Source organism: Apteryx rowi, unplaced genomic scaffold (genome assembly GCF_003343035.1).
Source record: "Apteryx rowi isolate R43461 unplaced genomic scaffold, aptRow1 scaffold_1, whole genome shotgun sequence".
NCBI classification, from domain to species: domain Eukaryota; kingdom Metazoa; phylum Chordata; class Aves; order Apterygiformes; family Apterygidae; genus Apteryx; species Apteryx rowi.
The window spans coordinates 7041656-7064171 of NW_020447196.1; positions in this window are offsets into that span (position 1 = coordinate 7041656).

Consider the following 22516-nt stretch of genomic DNA (forward strand, 5'->3'; position numbering starts at 1 on the left):
ATCCTCTGATAGTTTGACTCTTTGGCACACTATCTTAGAAGCAGGAAATATAGAAACATATAAAAACTCAGGTTTGAATACAGGGTAAGAGGCTGAACTGGATGACTCTGATTAAGTTTTCCTATGCCTGCTTTAAAATACTCTAGAAGTCTATTAATATAGTAGTTCAATCACTGTACATGTTCTTGACCTCTGAAATGTGGCATTTGATGTTTAATTACTAGCTTGGGAATAGATGTCCTAAGCCTAACAAGAGAAGATAAGAGTCAAGAAAGATTTTATATTTTACATTATAAGTACAATACATAAATTATTAATATAATAAAGCCATCTCTTTCTTACTCATATGTATAAACAGCTTCACATTAAACATTGTAGATAAAGAGCATATTTTGTACAGATTTCCCCATAAAATAAATAAAAAGCTATCTGAAATCAATCATATTTTGGATAATTTGCTCTTAACATTCTTATTATTTTGTTTGTTTAAAAAAGTGACAGTAATTTCATAATATAAAAGTAGGTCTTTTACCTTCAGGTAGAGTCTGACCACCTGGAGGACAGACACATATCTAAATATAGAAATAATTTATTGATTACTTAAAAGTGCTTAGGGAAGATAACCACTTTCCCCTCAAATACACACTTTTACATGTAACTATCACTGGACCAAAATCCCTGCCTATCCTTTGGCCACTAAGAAATTTTTTAACTAAAACTGTTACAAAAGTAATTTAGACAGTAACGATTTCAGTGTAGCATTAAAACTAAATACACACCAGCAGGCAAAGTAACATCTAGAGAATACAGACTGCCCTATTACCTTTTTCATTATTACTGATAACTAGACATTAAGATTGTCATTTAGTAATAACCAGCTACTTCTTGAGGTAGTACAAACACACATTGCTAAAGATTGAAATTCTCCTATATGGGAGACTATAGCAGTACAGTTTTTTACCACTTAAGTTCCCTCTAATAAACTGTTTTTACAATGCAATACATAGATTTACAAAGGTAAGCTTATTTAAGAGAAGCACCAATGGATTCTAAATTTGTAATTTGGCCAAGAATTCTATGTACCCAAGCTTAGACACGTGATTATTTCAGCTACTGTTTGGGTGCCAGGGAATCCTTGAAGGGTGAGTACCTAAGACAGTAAAACTAAGACCTGTCACAGAAGTTATTCCCTAAATATCATATCCAGAAAACAGAGCTTCCTGTTCTCAGGTATTATTACAGTAAAGCATCCAATATGAATTCCTGAACTTTCCCCATGTAACTAATATAGGAACAGCAAAACACACTGAAAGAACAGCATTCGCCCTGCAGCAGGAGTAGATTCACTGAGCATTCTGATTTTTAATGTGAATTCCTAGGGGTTTCATATAGTCTTCTAATGTCTATTGCATATTTGTGAGAGGCAAAGACAGCTTTCATAGCTGTATCTTACAGAGGTATTAGAATAGCATTTGCTCTTGACCTTTATTTCGTAGTTAAAATACACACTCATTTCACCAGCCTCAAAGCTGGTATATCAATGGTCTTTTTTTTTTTTTAAGATACAGCTGGAAGCACACAATGAAGAAATTCCAAAAAATAAATCCATGCTACAAACCATAACAGTAGAAGGTAAATATCCATATATTTCTACTAATTTCAGTAAAGCTAAGCTGATTTACAGTTGCCAAAAATTTGGTCATATATCTGTAAAATCTAATTAGGCTTTTATACATCTTCATACTAGACAGTATGGTAGCTGAGTCAAGCAGATCAAAGTAGAAAGCCTTATGTCTTAAATCCCCTTGTGACAACAACTTTAAACTGAGAAAGATTTAAAGACATTAGTGTAGCTTTAAACTGTAATAGAATATTCACTTCATAATTGAAGTGATCTACTTGAACAGACAAATTAAAATCCCAGAAGCAGCTGTCATTTTTAAAATGTATTTTAAGAGCACTGCAAATTCTGTAGCTATTCTGCATGCACTTAAGGGATGAGGTTTACTTTCTTCATTCTCAAAGTAACACCCCTTACAGCAAGTGAGTGCTTCATTAAAGATGTCTATCCATCCACACTTAAGGACTTTAGTGCCTATCTCAAAGACTATACCAAAGTATACTGACTAAACACAACACTTGTTTTCTGTTAGGTACTGAATCACCCTAACAGTCTTAGGAATTCATACCAATAATGCTTCTCCAAGGACTATAAAAAGAATGTTTATTGATTCTGAAAGAGTATTACTTGAGGATATACTTGTAACATTAGCATTAGCAGAGGACTGTCTCCAACACTCATTAACATCGACTGTTTGGACTGGCAAAAGAGAACATCAGCATAAAAATGATGGGGCACCAAAACTTACCAATATGTATGAACTGCATGAAACCACCTACTTGTTAGTCTCTAGAGCAGCTGGAAATGAGGAACCTGTGGTAAGTAGCATTCTCTCCTTCTGCTAGACTTCACAAAGGCCACTCCAAAGGACCTGGGATACACATGAGATCATGAAAAGACTTGAAAGAGTGCGCCTGTATGTGGAGGGAGGGGGAAATGGACAGTGACTTGTCAAAGGTGCTTGTATTTTCTTTTTATATAGGTCTGATATTGTGATTCCCTTAAAAAAAAAGCATCTAAAAAGAAGCTATGGCTTTTAGCATGGCTCCTCTGGTTCTCACAGTTCTACACATACAGCATCTCCATGTGGATGATCAGAGTTAACTGCTCTCATCTGAGCGCATCCATGGTTCAGTGGTAATAACTTGTGCTCCCACTTAGTACAGAAATGGGACATTTTCAGATTCCTTGCTGTTAAATTTGCTCCATGCAGTTGTTCACCAAAACCTGACATTGCTGACATTTAAAATGCAGTGTGAGACACCACTTCTTGGTCAAACATTTGCTTGATGCTATGGCTGCATTTAATTATTTATTGTGGTTATTTCAGATGATGCAAGGTCTGGGAATACTTATCCTGCCTATTGTCAGTTTGATGTTTGCTGTTTTAGGTTTTTCCCCAGGAGCACTCTGATGACATTAGGAAGGGAACATAAAACAAAACAGCAAACAAGCAACTGCAAACTGTGATAAATATGCTGCATTTGCACATACACACACACAAAAAAGCCTCAGGTTTGTTTGTTTTTAAATTATTCTAAGCAGAAATGATTTTTTCTTCACATGTGAAAGTCAACATTTTTACCAGCACAGAGCAACTAAGGTGAAAAAACTGTTCAGTTCCAACTTACGCCACAGTCCTGCTTATTGAGTCAACAGTTACCCACATTCCTGCAACTAGAAGTTTATTTGGATGGTTTCTCATTAAAGAGGTAATTTAGTCAGACCTGCTTAGTTTGAGATCTAACAACAGCATAACCAGAGCTGATCTGACTGTGGTCTAAGCAGCAATGAAAGAAGCCTATCACTTCAAATTAATCAAAATGCAACTTAATACAATAGTCAACAATCAGAAAAATAAAATGAAAGAGAAGAAAAGAAAGCACTAACAGAGGACAACACAACTCACTAAACATTCATAAGGTAGAGCTTGAGATGGAAAGTGTTTGATATCAGCTCTAAAACTTGGTGACACTAAACTCTCTCTTACTCTTTACAGTCACTTTTGAGAGCTCTATACAAAATGTCTCATTGGACTTGTCTTTCATGTGCTCTTAATACTAACAATAGAATGATGGCATTGTCTTTGACACTGCCTAATCTGTACAGTGGTAATTTGAATGCATTTATTTCCTACCTATTGTTTTAGGTGACAGGTGCCAACCCCCACTCCCAGTCTACAGTGTCATTCCAAAGGCACATAAGATAATATTCCATATTCATTCACCTGAATAAAAAAAGAGAAATTTTGGAGAGCGATAATTCTGTTAGCTTCTATTGTATTTGTCAAAGGTCTCTACATTTCTGTACTAGATCACTGATCTTGATTTAGCACACTGCCATATTATTCAGTTCAGAACTGGAGAGGACATAAAAGCATTCAATCTTTAGACATTGTTCTGGAAGAGGAAAGACAACAAGGACGGAGATTGCATACAAATGGGGAGTCCACTCAATCAATTTTTATTTATGTCTTTGCATTAAGTTGTCAACAAAAAGGAAAGATTTAATTTTTTTAACATTCAGGAATTACAAAGAGAAGACCTGCCTTTATAGGGCATGGCCAATACAGGATATTAAATTAAAAAAATTAAAATATGGATAACCTGTATTTACTATTCAGAATTAACTGATTTTTGGTATAAAGATTGCTTAGAGAAATGGATGCAGCAAACTAATGAAGAAAAAGAAACTTTCCAGGCACTATTGGAACAGGTAACTATATGAGACATGTTTATTTATTATTAATTTTTAATCAAAAAATGGAACAACAATCAGAATCATTCCTATTCCCTAAAAAGCCATTGCTAACAAAGGAGCAATGAAGTAACACATTCAGGTTGAAGATACCACTGATGTACAAAGTTGGAAAGTTTACTTCTGGAAGTTGAAGTTAGCTTCTTCTCATTTTAGGTGAGTGGAACTTTCATAATTAGCTTTCTTACATGGTATTAATAATATATGTGTGTTCAAATTAATGCCTGGTACTAAGCTTTTGAGTTTGTTGGATTTATCCCTTTAAAATTAAAGATAAAAGTATGGCATCTGATTTTGTACTTAACAAACAACAAAAATTACACATAGGAGAACAACTTCTAGAATAAAAATGAGTGTTCTTTCATTTTTCATTCAATGGATGACTACACTGAAGACAAGGTATGGTAACTGTGGCACAGAGCCAGAGTCTAATTGAAATGCAAATGGTACTGCCGAGTGCCAGGGAATATTTGGCTTACTGTAGGAAAACTAACCTTGAGAATTCAATTTCCTTTGTCCAAGAAATACCATCACTAATCTAATAGTGTAGTTCATGTGTAATTAGTGATCAATCAGACAAATTTCCAAATTCATTAACAAAAATTAGTGAGTGTTTAAAGGGACCATTTAAAAATCTACAGTTGTATGCCTCTGATTTAGTCTTAGTACACTGGTAACCTTTCATCTGTGTTCTTATAGGAAACTAACAAACCTGTATCTGTAATATTTCCTATTTACTAATGTGATTTTTTTTTTACTTCCATATTATTTTGCTGTTTAGATATGACAGAAACCTTTTGACTTCTGAAATACTCTGGGCCCGTTAGTTTTTCAAAGGTTTTTAAAATGTTAAGAAAAATTGCAAGAACATCAATTTAGTAACACCTCCTCCTCACCTCCAGAAATAGTTGATTGCCTTATACATTATTTCAGGCAAGCTTACAAAAAATATTGTGGATATTTTCTCTACTTACATTGATTCTTCATAAGACCCTCTCTTGAGACTGGCAAAATTCTTCTCAAGTCACAGCCTTTTAAACTTTTAATGCTCCTTACCTTTGCATTATAGCAGGCTAGTAGTGGAACTGTAACAACTGCATTCAGACTTGCTGGTGATAAGAAGAATTTTCAAAGAAATAAGGAACATTTGAGTTAAATACTGAGGAGGAAAGAAACCTTTCTAGCAGTAGAGGCAGCGAAACAGTGGAATGGACTAGGAGGCTATGAAGTTCCAATTATGGGAGACCTTTAAGAACAGCTTAGGCAAGCACCTGCTAGGAATATTGCTAATCCTCTCTTGCAGAATAGGACTGGCAGCCTAAAAGCCTTTCTGCCTGTGACTGTACAGTATATGGCTGTGATATGCATATTCTCTTACCCCTTCCTGACATTCTTTGCTGATGTACTTATATGCACCCTGAGACCCATATTACAGCAATTTGCAAAACGAAAGTAACCAATTGCTGCATCTGTGACTTCAGGTATGGTCCAGGTACAGTATCCAAAACAGTACTTTATATGCTGAGGTCCAAATTATGTTATTTCCTATTTGGAGTGTGATGACCTTGAGAGACTATGCTAATTTCATACTAATCCTATGCAGTGCCCAGTAGGTATAATCCTGAAAAATAAAGCCAATGAGAAAGAGAGACCCATCCTCAAACACTTTTTCTCTGCTTGCTAGAGGACCCTTTCTCAGCTACATGGTAATGGCAGCTCATCAGTTTTCTAGTACTGAAGTTTTTACAATCTCTAAAGCTCCACAGACACTTCCATCAGTTTCAGTCTTCTCAATCTTTTGGTCTTTTGATCTTTTCAAACATAAGATTAAAACCATTACCCCTTCATAATGACTTGATTCTTTGGATATCTTCTGGCCCGTGCTGCCCTGGAGCAAGAACAGTAGGGCACAACCTCACAAACCCATGCTCATTTCTTCTCGGGATACTGGGGAGCAGTTTCCTCTTGCACCTCACCCCCTTCACAGAAAATGCACTTCGGGGTCAGTATGCTACCTCCAGCAGTAGCAGTAAAAGATGCTATTTAGGGGAAGCATGTAAGCCTACCTACTTTCCGTGATCCATTCTTTTTCTCTGCCAACATCCTTAATCATTGGATTAGGGAGGGGTTAGAAAATACACTCCTGCTTATTTCCTTTAGTATCTGTTTATGAACTTCTTGTCCACGAATTTGGCTACCTCTGTTTTGAACCTGCTGACACCATCTGCCTCTACTGCCTCCTGTGGCAACAAAGTCCAGAAGTTCGTTCCTTCAGTGTAAAGAAGCATATCCTCAACTTAGCTACTGTCTTCAATTGGCCCCCTTCTTAGTGCCATAAATAAACACTATGTAACACATATGTATATGTACAGTAAATCTGATGTTTTAAGGATATGTTCAACTCACTGTGCAGACAGACATAATGTATAGTCAGTTCAATACTTCATTAAAGAGTTGACATTCCCTTACCATCCATTGTGGAGTTGCTTTGCRCAGGTTCAGCAGACGTTTTCAGACATCCGGCAGACTGAAATTCTGGATAAACTCTGAATAGATACTGCTAGGAAAAATTTTCCAGGTGAGAAAAAAGGAGGTGTCTAGACCTATAAGGAGCCATTCAATGTCCATGATTCCCAGGCTGACTCTCTTAATTATCTCCTGGATAAAGGTAAGGAAAAGACATCCCTAATACACTACCTACTGCAATTTATTCATTTTATTGGTAAGAGGAGCATGCAGAAGATTCATCCAATTGAAAAGGATCTTGCTATTCAAAGATACAAGCATTAACCTTTTATTGTCCAAAAATGTCTCATATTGTTCAATGGCTCTCTGGAGTAAAGTTTTATATCTGCTTGTATGCTGCAGAAATGAGTCTTGATTATTTTTACAGCTATCTATAATGTTCATGGCAAAACAAGTAACAGTCTTCTACCAGAATTCCACTGAAATTTTATGATAATTATCTTCAATGTATTTTATTTATTTTCTGATTTTCCTGAATCATCAAAATTCATAACTGTATTTTAATATAATTACATCTAACAGTCATCAAAACAAGCCTTCATGATCTTAATGTGCCTAAGATCTATTTTACAATTACAATTTTTAAACTGTAATAATAATAATAATAATAATAATAATAATAATCAACCTCAAAAAAAGATAAGAATTGCTTGAGGGTGACAAATGCACACATTCTTAGCTGGTGAAACAAGAGGTTAGCTGTAGAAATAAAGTGAGTTATTTGCTATTGACATTTTGCTTCAGGCCCATCTTTAAATAAAAAAAAATGCTGTGGCTTAAAAGCAGACATACATACATATGCTTGGGATATACCATATACATGCTTGAGAATAACAAATCCATAAACTCTATTTTAAAATAGAAATGGAAGTCTTTCATAACTATATAGTGCAGCTTGAAGTATTTTAACAATAATAAATTCTAAACTCTGTGAACACAATTAAGAAATAACAAAGAATTTTGGATGGTTTTGTTCTTTGCATTATTAGTTGAGTAGGAGTTTTATGTAACTGCTCATATAAGAATGCAGAACAATAAAAGGTTTGACAGAAATAAACAGAAATATATGTATTTTTATAAAGCATAGCCTATAATTAATTTTAGAAGAAAASCAATCAAATAGTGGCTTTTTAGTAACTAAATAGATATGACATAATATACAAAATAAAAACCGAATCTACTACAAAAACTGTGTCTTAATAATGGACAGGATTCTTGTAAGCGATACTGTACTCAATTTCACAGAAATAAGACCACTATTTACATGTATAAAATTACATATAAAGACATTATACTTTGCCATATTGAAGGGAACATATTTTGACAAGCCATTTCAAACTAGGGTCTTGCTGTAATGTCCTAAAAGAAYTATGTTAGGGCTGGGTAATACTTGCCAATAATTGCCAGTCCCAAGTGTTCAAAACTCAGGGTTTTGGGGCTCCTAAAAGATTACACTAACCCATAAAAAAAGAGGGGTTTTAGAGAGCTAGAGCCTGCCTCCTTTCTGGTTTTTGAGCTACTAAGATTCAAAGTTTTTCAACCTCTTCTTGAGAAAAATATCCTCAAATGTTTTCCTTGGTTGTTTATTTCTTCAGGAACTAGGCTTTGGGAGGAGAAAACTGCATTTTAGCATTGCAGAATACCTAGGACAAATCACTGAGCAAGATCTTCACTGCACTGAACAGAAGAGAAATAAGTGATAAAAGCCCAATCCCATTCCAAGGCATTCTAAATCAACGCAGCTGCAAAGATACAATGGACAAACATATCAGGAGTGGTCTGAGAGGCAGGGGGGTAGCAAATACAGCACCTGGAGCTTAGCAGAAATAATTTCAAATGTGGGTAGAACGTATAGTATTCTTCCACTCTACCAGTTATTCTTTAAATGTTAGAATATTTTTGAGAGCAGATTTTGACAGACATTTGTGTAGGTGTAAAAGACACAAGTTTCTGCCCTTCCAAATCATATCCAATGACAATCAGAATTAACAAGTAGGTACCCTCAATATTTAGTAGAATGTAAGCCCTAACAAAATTTCTGGGAGGTTTTATCCCTTGCTTTTTAAAGTATTGATCATTTGATAATACAGTTGTGTTTTAACTGTTGTTAGGATGCCTATTAAGATAAACAGTCTTCCCTTGACACTCTAATGTACAAAATGCATGTATTGAGTTTGTAATGGATGACACGATCTAAATTGACATATGTAACCTACAGTACTTCAAAGAACTGCAGTACAAAGCACATTGACATGTTTAACAATCATAAGAGACAGATGGTTGCAGGGTTTTTTTTATGCTTAACAACTGAGTGAAGAGACAGCATATATCTTGTATCAAACTGTTGCATTTTAGAATTGCCCTTAATTACAGGGGAAGGTAACATCTTCAAAGCCAACTGTATCTTGCAAAATTTTTGAACTAAACAGTTTAAATGATAAATAAATGATTTTAGTAAACTCCAAATTTGGCTTATATAGCTCATCCACAAGGAGACCAAACTATCTCTATTTTATTAGCTCCTAGACACCCAGTGAAATCATTACATTCAAGTCATGATAGAATTACCTGCTTCAGAATGAGATCTGCATAAATCAGCCTGTTATGCAGGGACACACATAGGTTTTCAGTGGGAAATACATCCTAGAACCTATTGGTCACTGAGATTTGAGGATTTCTATCCAGTTGACTGTGTACTCTCTTTAAACAGAAAGGATGGAGTTGGGCTGGTCTACCAGGCACTTCTCTTATATCCAGTGTATCAGCGACTGGAATGATTGTTCTTGATACAGGATGCCTGAAATAGGTCCTGGCACATCTGTCTGACATTTTTGACTAACATCTGGTCTGTATATCCTAACCATGAGAGATTGGATATCCTCCTTCCTTTCAGCTGAGCCTGTTCTATTTCATTTTGAATGGCAATTCTTCTTTGGGTAAGAGAAAGACAGCAGGGACTATGACACTAGCTAAAGAACTTTTTTGGATGATGAAGGATGATCTTCCATCAGTGGTCCTGGCTCAAAAGAATAATATGAAAAAGTAAAATGTTTAACTGGATCATTTGCCCTTCATGCTCCTGATCTGTTACATGTGCTCTAAGTCTAAGATGATAAGAAGACGACAGATAAGGCTTAGATCAGAGGCAACTACATAATATCAAATATTGAGGATTTTTGGAAATACTTAAAAGTCAAAATTTCAGACCTTGGCACTTGACACTGAAGTCAAAGGCAAACACTTTCCGGTACATCTGGAAAGAGGCATTACGTGGAGGGGGGAATTTCAGGATTGCAAAGTTCTACTTAAGCAAGTGCAGTGATAGGTAAAAAAGGAGCAGTCAACAATCCTTGGCATTTTAGTATGTGAACTGTAGCTCTTGCTACAATGACTTAAGGGAGGAAAAATTAAACAGATCAATTAAATTATAAAACGATTTTATCTTAACTATCTTATTTATAGTAGCATGCCTAACTTCTCAGTCCAGGCGAACTCTGGTCTAGTTAACTGCTTTGTAATTTGCTAATGTCTGAATAGGTACCATAGGTTAAGAGTTCATGAACTTCACCATGCTGTGTTCCTCAATGCATAACAGTTGCTGCTGTGAGGATCACAGACAAGTATTTTTCTAATAGCAGTGGCTTACACTTTTGAAATACTATTTGAACAGTGACATTGTGGTGTAACTTCCGACTTCGGACTCAAAAATACAGAATAATCAAGTATAAGAATCCCACACTAATACATGACAATCTATCAATTTTCAGAAGTGACAATTACTTCTTTAATATCAGGACAGCAAGAAATGTTTTCAGCAGTGAATGGAATACAGGGAACCACAAAGTTGAAGACTGACATAAAGGGAAAACCACCTGAGCTACAGTTCTGCTTCCAAAAAAGCATACACTGTGATTATTTTCTTTGCAAAACTCCTGTCCTTCATCTGTTGGTTTTTGACATGAAATCGGGACTTCATAGACTCCTGATGTGCACCACGTTGTGAGACAGCTGAGAGAAGAGGCTAAGAGAAGACCTCTGGGTTTCAATACAGAGGTGGGTGGATACTTTGTGGTGGTGCAAGAATGCTATGCAGGTAATGTGCATGTGGAGTGACACATGGTTATATATGGAGATACATATRGGCACATGCGTATAGAGAACCATAGTTTTATGTTACATTACATGAACATCTCCAGGGCACTCATCCCTTTTTGAAATAGGAAAGGCAGTTTTTGCAGAAAATGAAACATTTCAGTATGTTTGGAGAGAACAGGGCAAACCAGGAAAGTAAAGGGTGAGGATGGGTCTGGAACAGTCTGCTTCGTTTCTCCTGTGCTGCTTTTCCATCATACGGGGCTGAGGGAAGACAAGTTTTATTTCTGCATCTCTACTCCTCTTTAATTATTTTCAAAAGCCTTTGGTTAGTATTATTCCTGTAAGTATTAAACCAGATTTTTGTGGTCCTGCTCTCCCTTCTGCTGCTAAAAGAGCAATAGCGTCATCCAACAAAGCCACATATAATGACAGGTGGCAATAATTTCTGTCCTTGAAGTCTGTGATGAGACAAATTGATGCACAAAGCAACACAGACTGTTTCAGGACAGTCTTTAAGACCCAGTGGAGCCTGTCCTGTACGGCACCCTGATGGCTCATGTGAAGGCAGGTAAGGAGGCCTTTGCATATGATTAAAAAAAAAAAAAGTATATGAAAATACTGCTTTTGTAGCATGGGTAACAGGCTCAGCCATCATATTTGTTACTGAGAGATTCTGAGTTTGGTAAGGACTCACCTCTTTTGGGTTTGAGCACGGAATTTTTGCTCTTTTCCTACCTCACTGCCATGCAAGCACAACTGCAACAGGTACAGGATTTCAAAAGCTTTAATATCAAGAGGGTAAAATTAATCTGCTGCAATTTGCATCCAGGTGATACAAACTAACTGGTTCCTACAAATAAATTTTGCTCATGGACTTGATATATATAGAGAAGCTGGAAACCAGCAGTTTTTGCAGGGTGAAAGTTCCCCAATTTCATTCTGTAGTTTCCACTCCAGCTTTCAAGAAAAGAGTAGGTCAGAAGTAAGCTGTGAAAGGTCTCCTCCAATTGGGTTGGTTATATGATACATGTAATATATTCAGTGTCAGTATTTTTAAGCGATATTTAAGAGTGTGGCCCACCAGTTAAATCATATCATTAAATATGCCATTTATTCACCTTCATTTCCTGCTCAATTAATGAGTGCCATATGTGATGCTGCTTAGAGGCAAAATATAAAGAAATGGCACTAAACACACCTTTAGATTAGCAGGGATCTTGGAAATATGTAAAAATAGTTTAAAAAGCAAAATATTTTTGACTTATTCCATAGCATAAAAATATATCAGTATAGCTGTATATTTAAAATCTGGTGTTTATTGTGCCCATTATATTTATTTATTTATTTATTWWTTTTTTAAGGCAATTTCAGAGTGTATATACTACTTCTGTTACTAAATTCACACCAACATATGCATTCTTCCCTTTAAAAATCTCACTCCTTTTTTTAGGTGGCAGTGGGGGAGAAAAACTTTGTTCTTAAGTCACCTCCCTCTGCTTCCCAGGATAGCTTCTGGAATCAAGACCCATCTTATTCAGTATTCTTTATGGTTTGCTGTTTTTTGATCATTTTGTTCTCTTCCTGACATAAATTAGCCAGTTCCAACAATAAAGACCATTAAATTATGTAAAAGAATGAGAAAGTCAATTGACATTTGCGAAGCAAGATTTTTGGAGGAGATGGGACTCTGAGTTGAAAGACAAATCTGCTAATGCAGTTGGTTAAGTTTCAGGGAATTTAGCATTTCAGTAAGTGAAAAAGATTTGTTAACACCACCACTTTGTTTAGCTTTTTAATATTTTATTTCCTTTTGCTCTCTCTATTTTATGGTTAACTGTATTGTATTTTAATTGCTTGCTTGACATGCTGGCATCTCAGTAGGGATTCATGGGGAAGTTTTATAACATTTTAAATAATTAATAATAATTAATAGACTACATTAAATCAAGATCTTACAACATTCTACATATCTTCTGCATACAGCAATCCTTTCACAAGCTGAGAGCTTATCTCATCTTTTACAATTTTTAAGCTATTTATTTTTTCCCAATAAAATGTGAAATACTTTAGGAGCTTTTGTTTTGTAATATGCTGTCCTCTGTACTCCAGAAAGGTATCAAATACACTGGAGATGTTTTTATACTGGATTTAATTTTTAATGAAAATGACATACTGGAAAAATATGCTGTGTTGTAATTTGGTAAGGCCAAATTTTGTCATCCTTATTCAAATAAAAAAAAAATTGATGGGAGCTGTGGGAATTAGTACTACTGGATTTTAGGTCATTCTTATTTCAGTGCCTAAACATGGACATAGAAGTCTAACTTTTACTGCTGTTTATGACACACAACCTGATCTTAACCCACTGAAGTCAACCAGTCTTGTTATTAATCTAATGGCCTTTTGAACAGGTGACTAGAGTAAAGCAATAATGTATTTAAAGCTAAATATATTTAATGTCTTACCAAAGCCACTGAAAGAATAAGTAATTTATGATGTGCTAGAGCCTTAACGCCATTGTATGTGGGTATCAGAGTAAATTATAGTCACATTTTTAGCCTTATGACTTATATTGTTAAGGTGCCTTCATATATTCAGATGAAGCATTTATTATAAATGCAAAGATACAGTAGTATTACATTTACCTTAAGATGAGTGAACATGCAGGTTTTGTTAGAGAGCCTGAAAGAATGAATACTTTTTTTAAATGACAGTTTTCCCATAGATATGGGAGGTTGATGATAGCGAAAAACTATATTCTTAACCACTTTATTCCCTCTCCCTGTCCAGCAAGGTCTTGAGATCTTTTAAAGCACATGACTAGAGTATTGTTAACAGTAAATAGTAAGAAGGTAGCTAGTAACTAGTGCTTCTTGGAAACTAAAACAGGTAAAATGACAGTAAACTGTCTTTTGCTTTTTCTCTGGGTGATGTTTGTTGTTTCACTAGAGAAGTGTCTAATTTTTCTTTGATTCAGATTTATTTATAATATTGTACAGTACATCTGTGAAATATTTCAACTGACAGGTTCATTCTTCCTGTTGATAGAATTATTGATTGCTAGATCTTCCCGTACTTTGTTAAACCTACAGATTTTTGTCTGCTTATAAAAAAAAAGCTATAAAAATGCTATGTATTTTTCCTCAGACTTTTGAGAGCCAACAGAGATGAATGTACTAGTGGCTCAAAGACCAAATACATGACTGTTTTGTTCATCAAGGTCTCTCTTGTCTTCCTTTTCTTCAACATTCATTAGTGACATACAGTGCCTTGTCTTTGAGTTGCTTATATTTCCTTGTTTCTCCCATTTCAAAATACACACAGTTGTTTTATAGACTCACCTTTATTACTCCACACCAAACCCTGTGTTGATAAATCTTTGTGTATGAATTAAGGCTTCCTGATTTTTGAAACATTCCTCTCCATTATTTCATTTATATCTGCCTCATACATTTTACAAATTTTGGCTGGTTTTCATAGGAAAACAAGAAGGAATAAACCATAACTTCTGAAAAATCAGCATAGCTCTATTCGACGTAGAAAAATACCACAGAATCACAGAAACATTTAGTTTGGAAGGGACCTTAGGAGGTCCCTAGTCCAACCTCCTGCTCAAAGCAGGGCTAACTTCAAGGTCGCATGAGGCTGCTCTGGGCTTTGTTCAGTCAAGTTCATGGAAACTCCACAGCCTCTCTGGGTAACCTGTTCTAGTACTTAACCACTTCCATTGTGAAGAATTTTTTCCTTATACCCAACCGGAATTTTCTTTACCACAATGTGTGATTGTTGCCTCCTGTCCTTTTGCCAYGTGTCTCAGAAGAATCTTGCTCCATCCTCTATATGACCTCCCATTAAGTTATTGAAAACTGCAATACAATCCCCCCTACTCTCAAAGCCTTCTCTTCTCCAGACTAGACGAATGCAGGTCCTGCTGCCTCTCCTCATACATCGCCTGCTCCAGTCTCCTAACTGACCTCATGGCTTTCTGCGGGACTTGCTGAGCATCTGGCCTAAACACTGTGACCCATTGAGAAATATGCAGCTGTTTTCAATGTGGATTTAAATAAATTTTTTTATATACTTTTTGTATCCTATTTATTTATTTCTACTCAGAGTATAAGAGTCTTTTCCCTCTTTCTGCAAATCTTTTCCTTTCTCCCTAATTAAGGTTGTCAAAATCACATTCTGTACCTCAAGTAAAATATATTTTTAAATAGTAAAAATAGTCCTATTTATATAATTAGGCATGCTATCACACAGACAGTATGTAACAGTTTTCTGGATGAATGTCATCTTTATATACAAACTAAGTAGAAAGAGGCTACAAATGAGACTTACACGTTACCATTTACCAAGTCTTAGCTCCAGCAAATGAGCGAATTAACACTTTAAAAGATCTATGCACAAGAAGAAGTGAGATAATTCTAAGGTCTTCAGGAACCATTATCTAAAATTACCATATTCCACTATTTTTTCTCTTTTTCATTTGTTCATATAAAGAGTCAAACACAGAGATGCTTCTCTTTTAAGGGATGCCATCATATACCTGACCTATTCTCTTTGGGGACCTGTGATTTCTGTTGCTGTCAGGAGTTGATATGAAATGGCTTTTAAGAGATCATATACATCTTCAGCATCTGTATTCTGCATATGTTTTTCTTCCAAGTTATTTAATAGTTTCATTCCCATTGCTGATAACCCCACTAGTTCCACTTGACATTCTTCACCTGACATGTCCTATACACAACCAGGTATCAGTATGCATATTTGAGTGTAAATATAGATAGTATTTTCAATAGGTAAATAAATTAAACGCATGTCTATTTCCCAGATAAAACCCAAAGCTCTGCGACAAACAATTTACTGTCTGCAGGCACGAGGGCAAACTGAGCACTGACAGAATGCGATGTACCTTTCTCAGCAGAATCCCCACCAGAGTGGACGCACAGGGTAAAGTCCCCCAGCTTCCTCATTGTATCTGCTTCTTTAAAAGAATGAAGACAGCCACAGATAAGGGAACAAGAAATCTAAGAAACATCTTAACTTTTAAGATACTTTGCCTACAGATGATGCTCTGGAAAGTGAATCATCCTTAAGGAGTGTTTAGTGTAGGCAAAATCTACAAAGCCAGTGGTATGAGGAAGTTTCATGTGGTAAATTTAACAAGAGGCACATTTCCTGCAGGAAAACGGTGTGAGGTCAGTTATGTCTACGTTATAGATGAAAAAATTGTTAGGTTGTTAGAAGAAATGGGAATCCAGAAATTACGTCTTTTAAGAAGGGAAAAGGAAAAAAACAAAGATTTTAGATGAATCTGCTATGAATAAAACAACACAGGAGCATTTAATAAAAGCTTTTCAGATTTTCATGAATATGTGATATGTGTGCTAAGGATCCATTCATAGGCATGCCATGATTTTCCTTAATATTCTATCCCTTCAAATGGCAGGATAAAGGGATCATTTCCTTGAATATTTCTCTTCTTGCAACACTTGAGTGACTGTCTTTATCAGAATGCTCTTTTCAAAAATGCAGGTGATGAAATTCTAACTTTGCTGAACTTTGTCACTGACTTCCAAAGGGCAAGTATTTCATTCACTATTTCTGCTTTTAGATAATGCTGATACAGGCTAAATCATCTGGGAGGCTGGATGCTGAGCGGCGCATTTGTTTTAAGTAATCATTTTCCAAATGCTAACATGAGAAACAGAATAAATCATAAAGATATCACAAGTAAACTCACCTTCCTACTGCAACATTCAGAAAATTCATGAAGGCCTTTGTTCAGAAAAAGAGTATTGTTTACATAATACTCAGTTTATGAATATAAAGCAAAAACACTGAGAAAAACTGTGATTCAGGATAATTTTCTGCATTTCTCTTGATTATTTTACACAACTGCAAAAACAAACACAAGCTCCTTAACTTACAGAAAAAGGTGTAATAATTCCTTCATCTTTGCCACAATCAGAATGACAGGAATATGGGTATCTAAAAGAGTAAGTCTTGATTACTGCCTTGAAAAGACTAAGAAACACAAGACAAGCAGAGAGACAGGAGAATGAGTTTATCTTTTTGCAAGCATTTTGCCATTTTTGGTGGCTTCCTTACAGGGTCTGATGTAAAGATAAACAAAGAATGGAAGTTTTTCTTTTATGTACGTGTATGTGATACGGGTAAGTCCTCTTACGTCAATAATTCTTTTCAATTAAAAAAAGTCACATCAAATTTGTCATTTTACAATGCCAGTATCCTCAGGACTTAAGATGGTTATGTCTTAGGGTTGTGGTCATGCACTGCTCATAAAATAATGACACCAATAGAACTACTGAGTACCGCAGCCTTGGAATTGCTGAAAATTGCCAGGCATCTCTAAAAGAGCAATGTCTGGAATGGTATGGAAGAAACAAAGGGAAACAAAGCCAGGATGAAATGACAAAGCTGGAAAAAGTGGGGTGTTAGCACATATTGAAAGGGTGAAAGCAAAAGGTATAAAGTATAGAAATGAGTATTATATATATAGAGCTGCTTCTCTCCGTCCTTGCTGTCAGTGACGCTCAGACTAGCAGTATTTTTTCTTTAAATTTGACATAGTATTTTGCAGAAAGAGAACTTAAATCCAGGCTGAAATAATAACACAGGCCCTATGATCATTTGTCCTGTATGTCCACTCTCACCTAATAAATGAATTAAACATATATATACACATATATAATTCATTCCAAATAAGCTATAGACATTGATTCAGATAATAGTCATCACATACTTTCTGCTCACAAATAATTAAAAAAAGTTGGTGGACAATTCAGTAACAAAACAGGCTAAGTTCACTGATTATGCTCTCAGGTAGGGAACTAAATTGTCCCTTTAACGATGTGTAGATGGTGCTTCATCTTCATAAGCACTTGTTGAGAGAGATACTTCAAAGTCATAAGCCCCCTTCACATTTGCCTATATCCTGTAACAGCACCGCATTAGAGTACCCAACATGAGAGGAGCTGCACACGCCAAGCAGTAAGGAAAACAGACTCAGATCTCAACCCCCCTGCTTGGGACCTGCCAAGGAAGGGAGTAAGATAACGCGACAGAACTTCTCTTGAGATATAGGAGAGCTCCTTCCACCGTGTTTGACAGCACAGCTCGTTCACAGTCTACCTACATAAATTACTGACGCATTTCGAGTAAAGTCAACAAGAGGAAGAGGCAGTAACTATGTATTTTTGAAATGTAATATATTAATGGAAAATACGTAAGGCTTTTTACATAGACTACACACCATTAACCTATTCTCAAGATTCTTATTAGTTTACCATTCTAAACCTAGCTTCTGCATTCACATGGATGCTTTTATTTAGTGTTATTCACTTGTAAAAGGGGTAAAATAGCAGGTTATCTGATCACAATGAAAGAATCCCAATTTTTAAGGAAGTCAGAGCTCTAAAGCCTGCACTCATAATTCATATAATACAAAAGGCATTATAATTCCAATGCTTCATTCTTTTGACAAAGATAATACCAAGGACAGAAAGTGCCCACAGATTAATCCATCATTTTGACACAGTTTTAATGAGTGGAAGATGCCAAAAAAGTGATCCATTTTCTTTGCAATTCAAAATTTGTAATAGCATGGACCAGTCGAACTGCTTGCTAAAATAATGTCTCAGATCTAGCCTTCATGCCCATAAGCTTGCCAATCATTAAACTTTTTAAAACATATTACACATCATTCTGCAAAGATTAATATGCAAGATTTTTATTTTATTTTAGAGCAAGAACAAGAGGATTCTCCCTCTTTGCTGTTTTTGAAATGTTTTTCAGTGGAACAAAAATATAATGTCCCAGTGTCCCCTAGTGGCCAAGGAACTCATAGGCAAGGCATTCCTTTTATACATGTCTACACCTATCATCACCAACACATTCGGGAAGATTGTGCTTAAGTACTGCACTAGCTTTCACCTTTTTTCCACCAAAATACACCAGGAAGACCAGGCCTGGCAAACTATTGTGAAGAAATAGTTATCTTTAGGGGAAAACCAAACCAGATGCTTTTAGGCAGAGTATCCTCTGGGACAGAAAGAATAGATTTGAAAGACAGTGGTTCTGTTCCCTGCTCTATACTGTACTGGGTAATCTTGGGAAGGTTATTTCACATGCCTGTGCTTCAGTTTTTCTTGAAGATAATGGTATTGACAGCTTCTGAATAGATTTTCTACGGTTGGAAGCACGACGCCATAGGGAGACTTTCTTATTATTTTAGAATTAGCTGGTGGGCAAGGAGTAGTTTCCACGTTTTTTTTTTTTTCAAGTGTTTCATTTATCTTCCTCCTTAGGTGAATTACCAGTAAAAATCCAAAGTGATCACAGCAAAGCAGTTTAACAAAGTGTTTAAATAAAAATCAACTGAAATAGAAATCTAAAACCTTTTTTTTTTTTTTTTGGTATGAATTCAGTCCTTGTGAATTTGAGGAATCAAAAAGACATTCCTGAATCAGACAAAGTGCTTTCCACTACTTCGTGGGCTTTTGGCATTTTTCTATATTGGCATTTTCATATTATTTTGATCACAGGCTTTTTCAGTTATATGTTGGTTTCACTAGCCCAGACCTGGCAAGTGGAGGTTAGGATCACAGGGGCCATTCATGACTTAAAAGCATATTCGAGCACTACAGCACCACTCTCAATGCTTGTATCATGGAGGCAGAAGTAACAGACTTGTAGTTTCCTTACTCCAGGGCTGCAGTGCTATAGCCACAGTGTAAGGGACCTTGCTTGAGATTCAGGAGGTAGGTTTCAAGGAAATCCAATATTATTTTCACTCAGCATCAGCCATGCAATTTCTGGGCTAGCGGAATACAGCATTTTACAGGAGTTGCCTTGACAATATGGAACAAAATGGCATAAATTTCTTTTCCTCTAGTTACCAACACTGTCCTTCTCATGAAATAACCAAGCAACATAGTACTGAACAGTTTGTAACCTGAGAAAAAATAAGCATATAGAGTTAATGCTACAGTTTTAATGATATATTTAGATTTCAAAAGGAAATATTAGCTAGTAGAATGGCTTCTCAGAAATATTGTATTCTCAGAAAGAAATAAAGATCTTATGGACAAAAAACTGGTCTCAGGAGATTTTGATTCATATTTTCTCCCCAGAAAGCCTTTGGGTAAATTACGGGTAAATCATTTTATCTCTCTGCACCTCAGTTGCACCTCCAAAACTGCATAATACTTCCTTTGTCTGCTTTTTAAAACCTATCAACTTCTTCTGCTTTTTGAACTCTCAAATCCCTAGGCTAAGGACTGATTCTATATATGTGCATACATGGAATGTACCACAACAGGGTGTCTAGCAACAGCTATACAGCAAATAATATGTACATTTTTTCTGAGCTTATTTCCTCTTCTATTGCTTTGATTCCAGAAGTCATGTATTTTATTAGAATGGCTTCATTTGCCTTACAGGATAACTTTCAGCTTTACAAGAGCGAGAGCCTCTGATTTGTAAAGTAACCAATGAATAGCTATGGCATTGCATACACATTCTGCATTCATAGAAATCAATACAAAATAATTTCAGCATTTTATCAAAGAAATTGAATTGTTAAAAATAAAACATATGTAACAAAATACATTTTATTTAAAAAAACTGAGCTGCATAAGGCCAACACTACAGTTCTGTTTTACTTCCAAATGCATATGTGTACTACAACACTTATTTACACAGCTGGCATGTTTTTGATATAGAACTGCAATTTTTTACTGGGATATAGTACAGAACAATGACAGAGAACAATAGAAACTGCCTTTTCATGCAACTGTAAGCCCTCTCTAGAGATTGGCCAAGCCAGGCAAAAAACCTGTTAGGTCACAGCTATGATTCACTCACACTGGACTTATTCCAGATGGATAAAACTCTCCAACCAGGGGAGCCTAGGCAACCATTCTCTTATGCTGCGGACACCTCATGATCTGTGTGACCAAAGACAACCAGCTCTTCATAACCCCAAACCTTTGAGATATAGATAGCTTGAGGAGGATCAAAGCACAAATAGGAAGAAGTTTCTAAGCTCAGTATGACACATTTTGTTTTGCAACCCCAGCACAAAGCAGAAATACAGTACACAGTGTAGCACAACTGCCTAACTCTCTTTTCTAAGGGCTGCACATGTTGCAGCAGATGCCAGTGCTGCATCAGACAGCCCCTCTGTGAACATTATATTGCCCTACTAACTGCAGCATTGTAGTTGGTTGCACTCTACATCTTTTAAACCAATTCTTTTCAAGTTTGCATATCTGACAAACTGCCGCCTCCAAGCAGGCATAAGTAGAGTATATAAACGTACCAGGGTGGAGAGGGGCAGAGTACAGTACCGGGGAAGGCAACCTGACTTCCCAGAGAGCTATCCCAATGGAACAACAGCAGTAACTGCATTCAGGCTTGCTTTAGTTATTATTAGAATATCTACTCTGGCCATCTAATATGTATGAGCAACAGCTGCTTCATTAGGGAATGAGTTTGGTCCTGATTCTAGACTCCTCACCAGCTCCACACTTTCACAACACTATCATATAGGCTAATACCATCTTCCTCCCAATATGACATGCTTTCCAGCATATTTAAGTAGGAAAATACATTTTTAAGGAGTTGAGATTATTAAATTTGCTAGAAGCTGATATTACCAGTAACACAATGTAATGCTTCCCAAAAGATGCTCAGTATTTAGTGACAAAACCTTTCAGCACAGCTCTAATGCAGTTAAGCTCTTAGTTGCAACCTTTCACAGTCTGAAAGACCGCTCCCCTTCAATCTCCATCTGCCTGTCCAAGCAAGCTTGTTCATACACTTACCACAAACAAGTAGCAAAAAGAAACAGATCTTCAGTTATATTCTGGCATCAAATTGTCTTTGCTTCAGATTAATGAACTGAAAATAGAGACAAGAAGCTCTTTTTGGTACAGTAATTAGAAAAAAGGGAGTAAGGGAAAGTAGAAAGGAAAAAAAACAATGTTTTTATTATTGTTTTTATTTCCTCACTAACCAACATCTGAAAGATTCTGACCATCTCTACAGCTGATTTTAAAAGGGTCGTTTTTTATTACTATTGACCCAGAATGGAATCACAAAAACAGATTTTTTCGGTCAAATTCAACACCTGGCAAGTGTGTACTTGCTCTATTTTCTGGAACACACTGGAATCCAAACAGGCAAGTTATTTTTTGGATGGGAGGGCAGGACAAGGACAGGTAAGTTTAACACATCCATTCAAAGAGACTATTTTGTCTGAAAGCCTGCTCCACTACTTAATGAAAGATATAACAGACTCTTAATGCTATTGACTCTTTCCTTTCCACAGGATCTTGGATATGTCTTAAGAGTCTTACGATGATATATTCAGATATCTAAGTTACCACAAAACTCACATTGGCTTCAGGGGTTTCACCCGTCAGCTAATAGTCCTTAATTTTTGTTTATCTCTTATCTTTGCTGTTCTCTATGAATGCCAAATAACTGTTA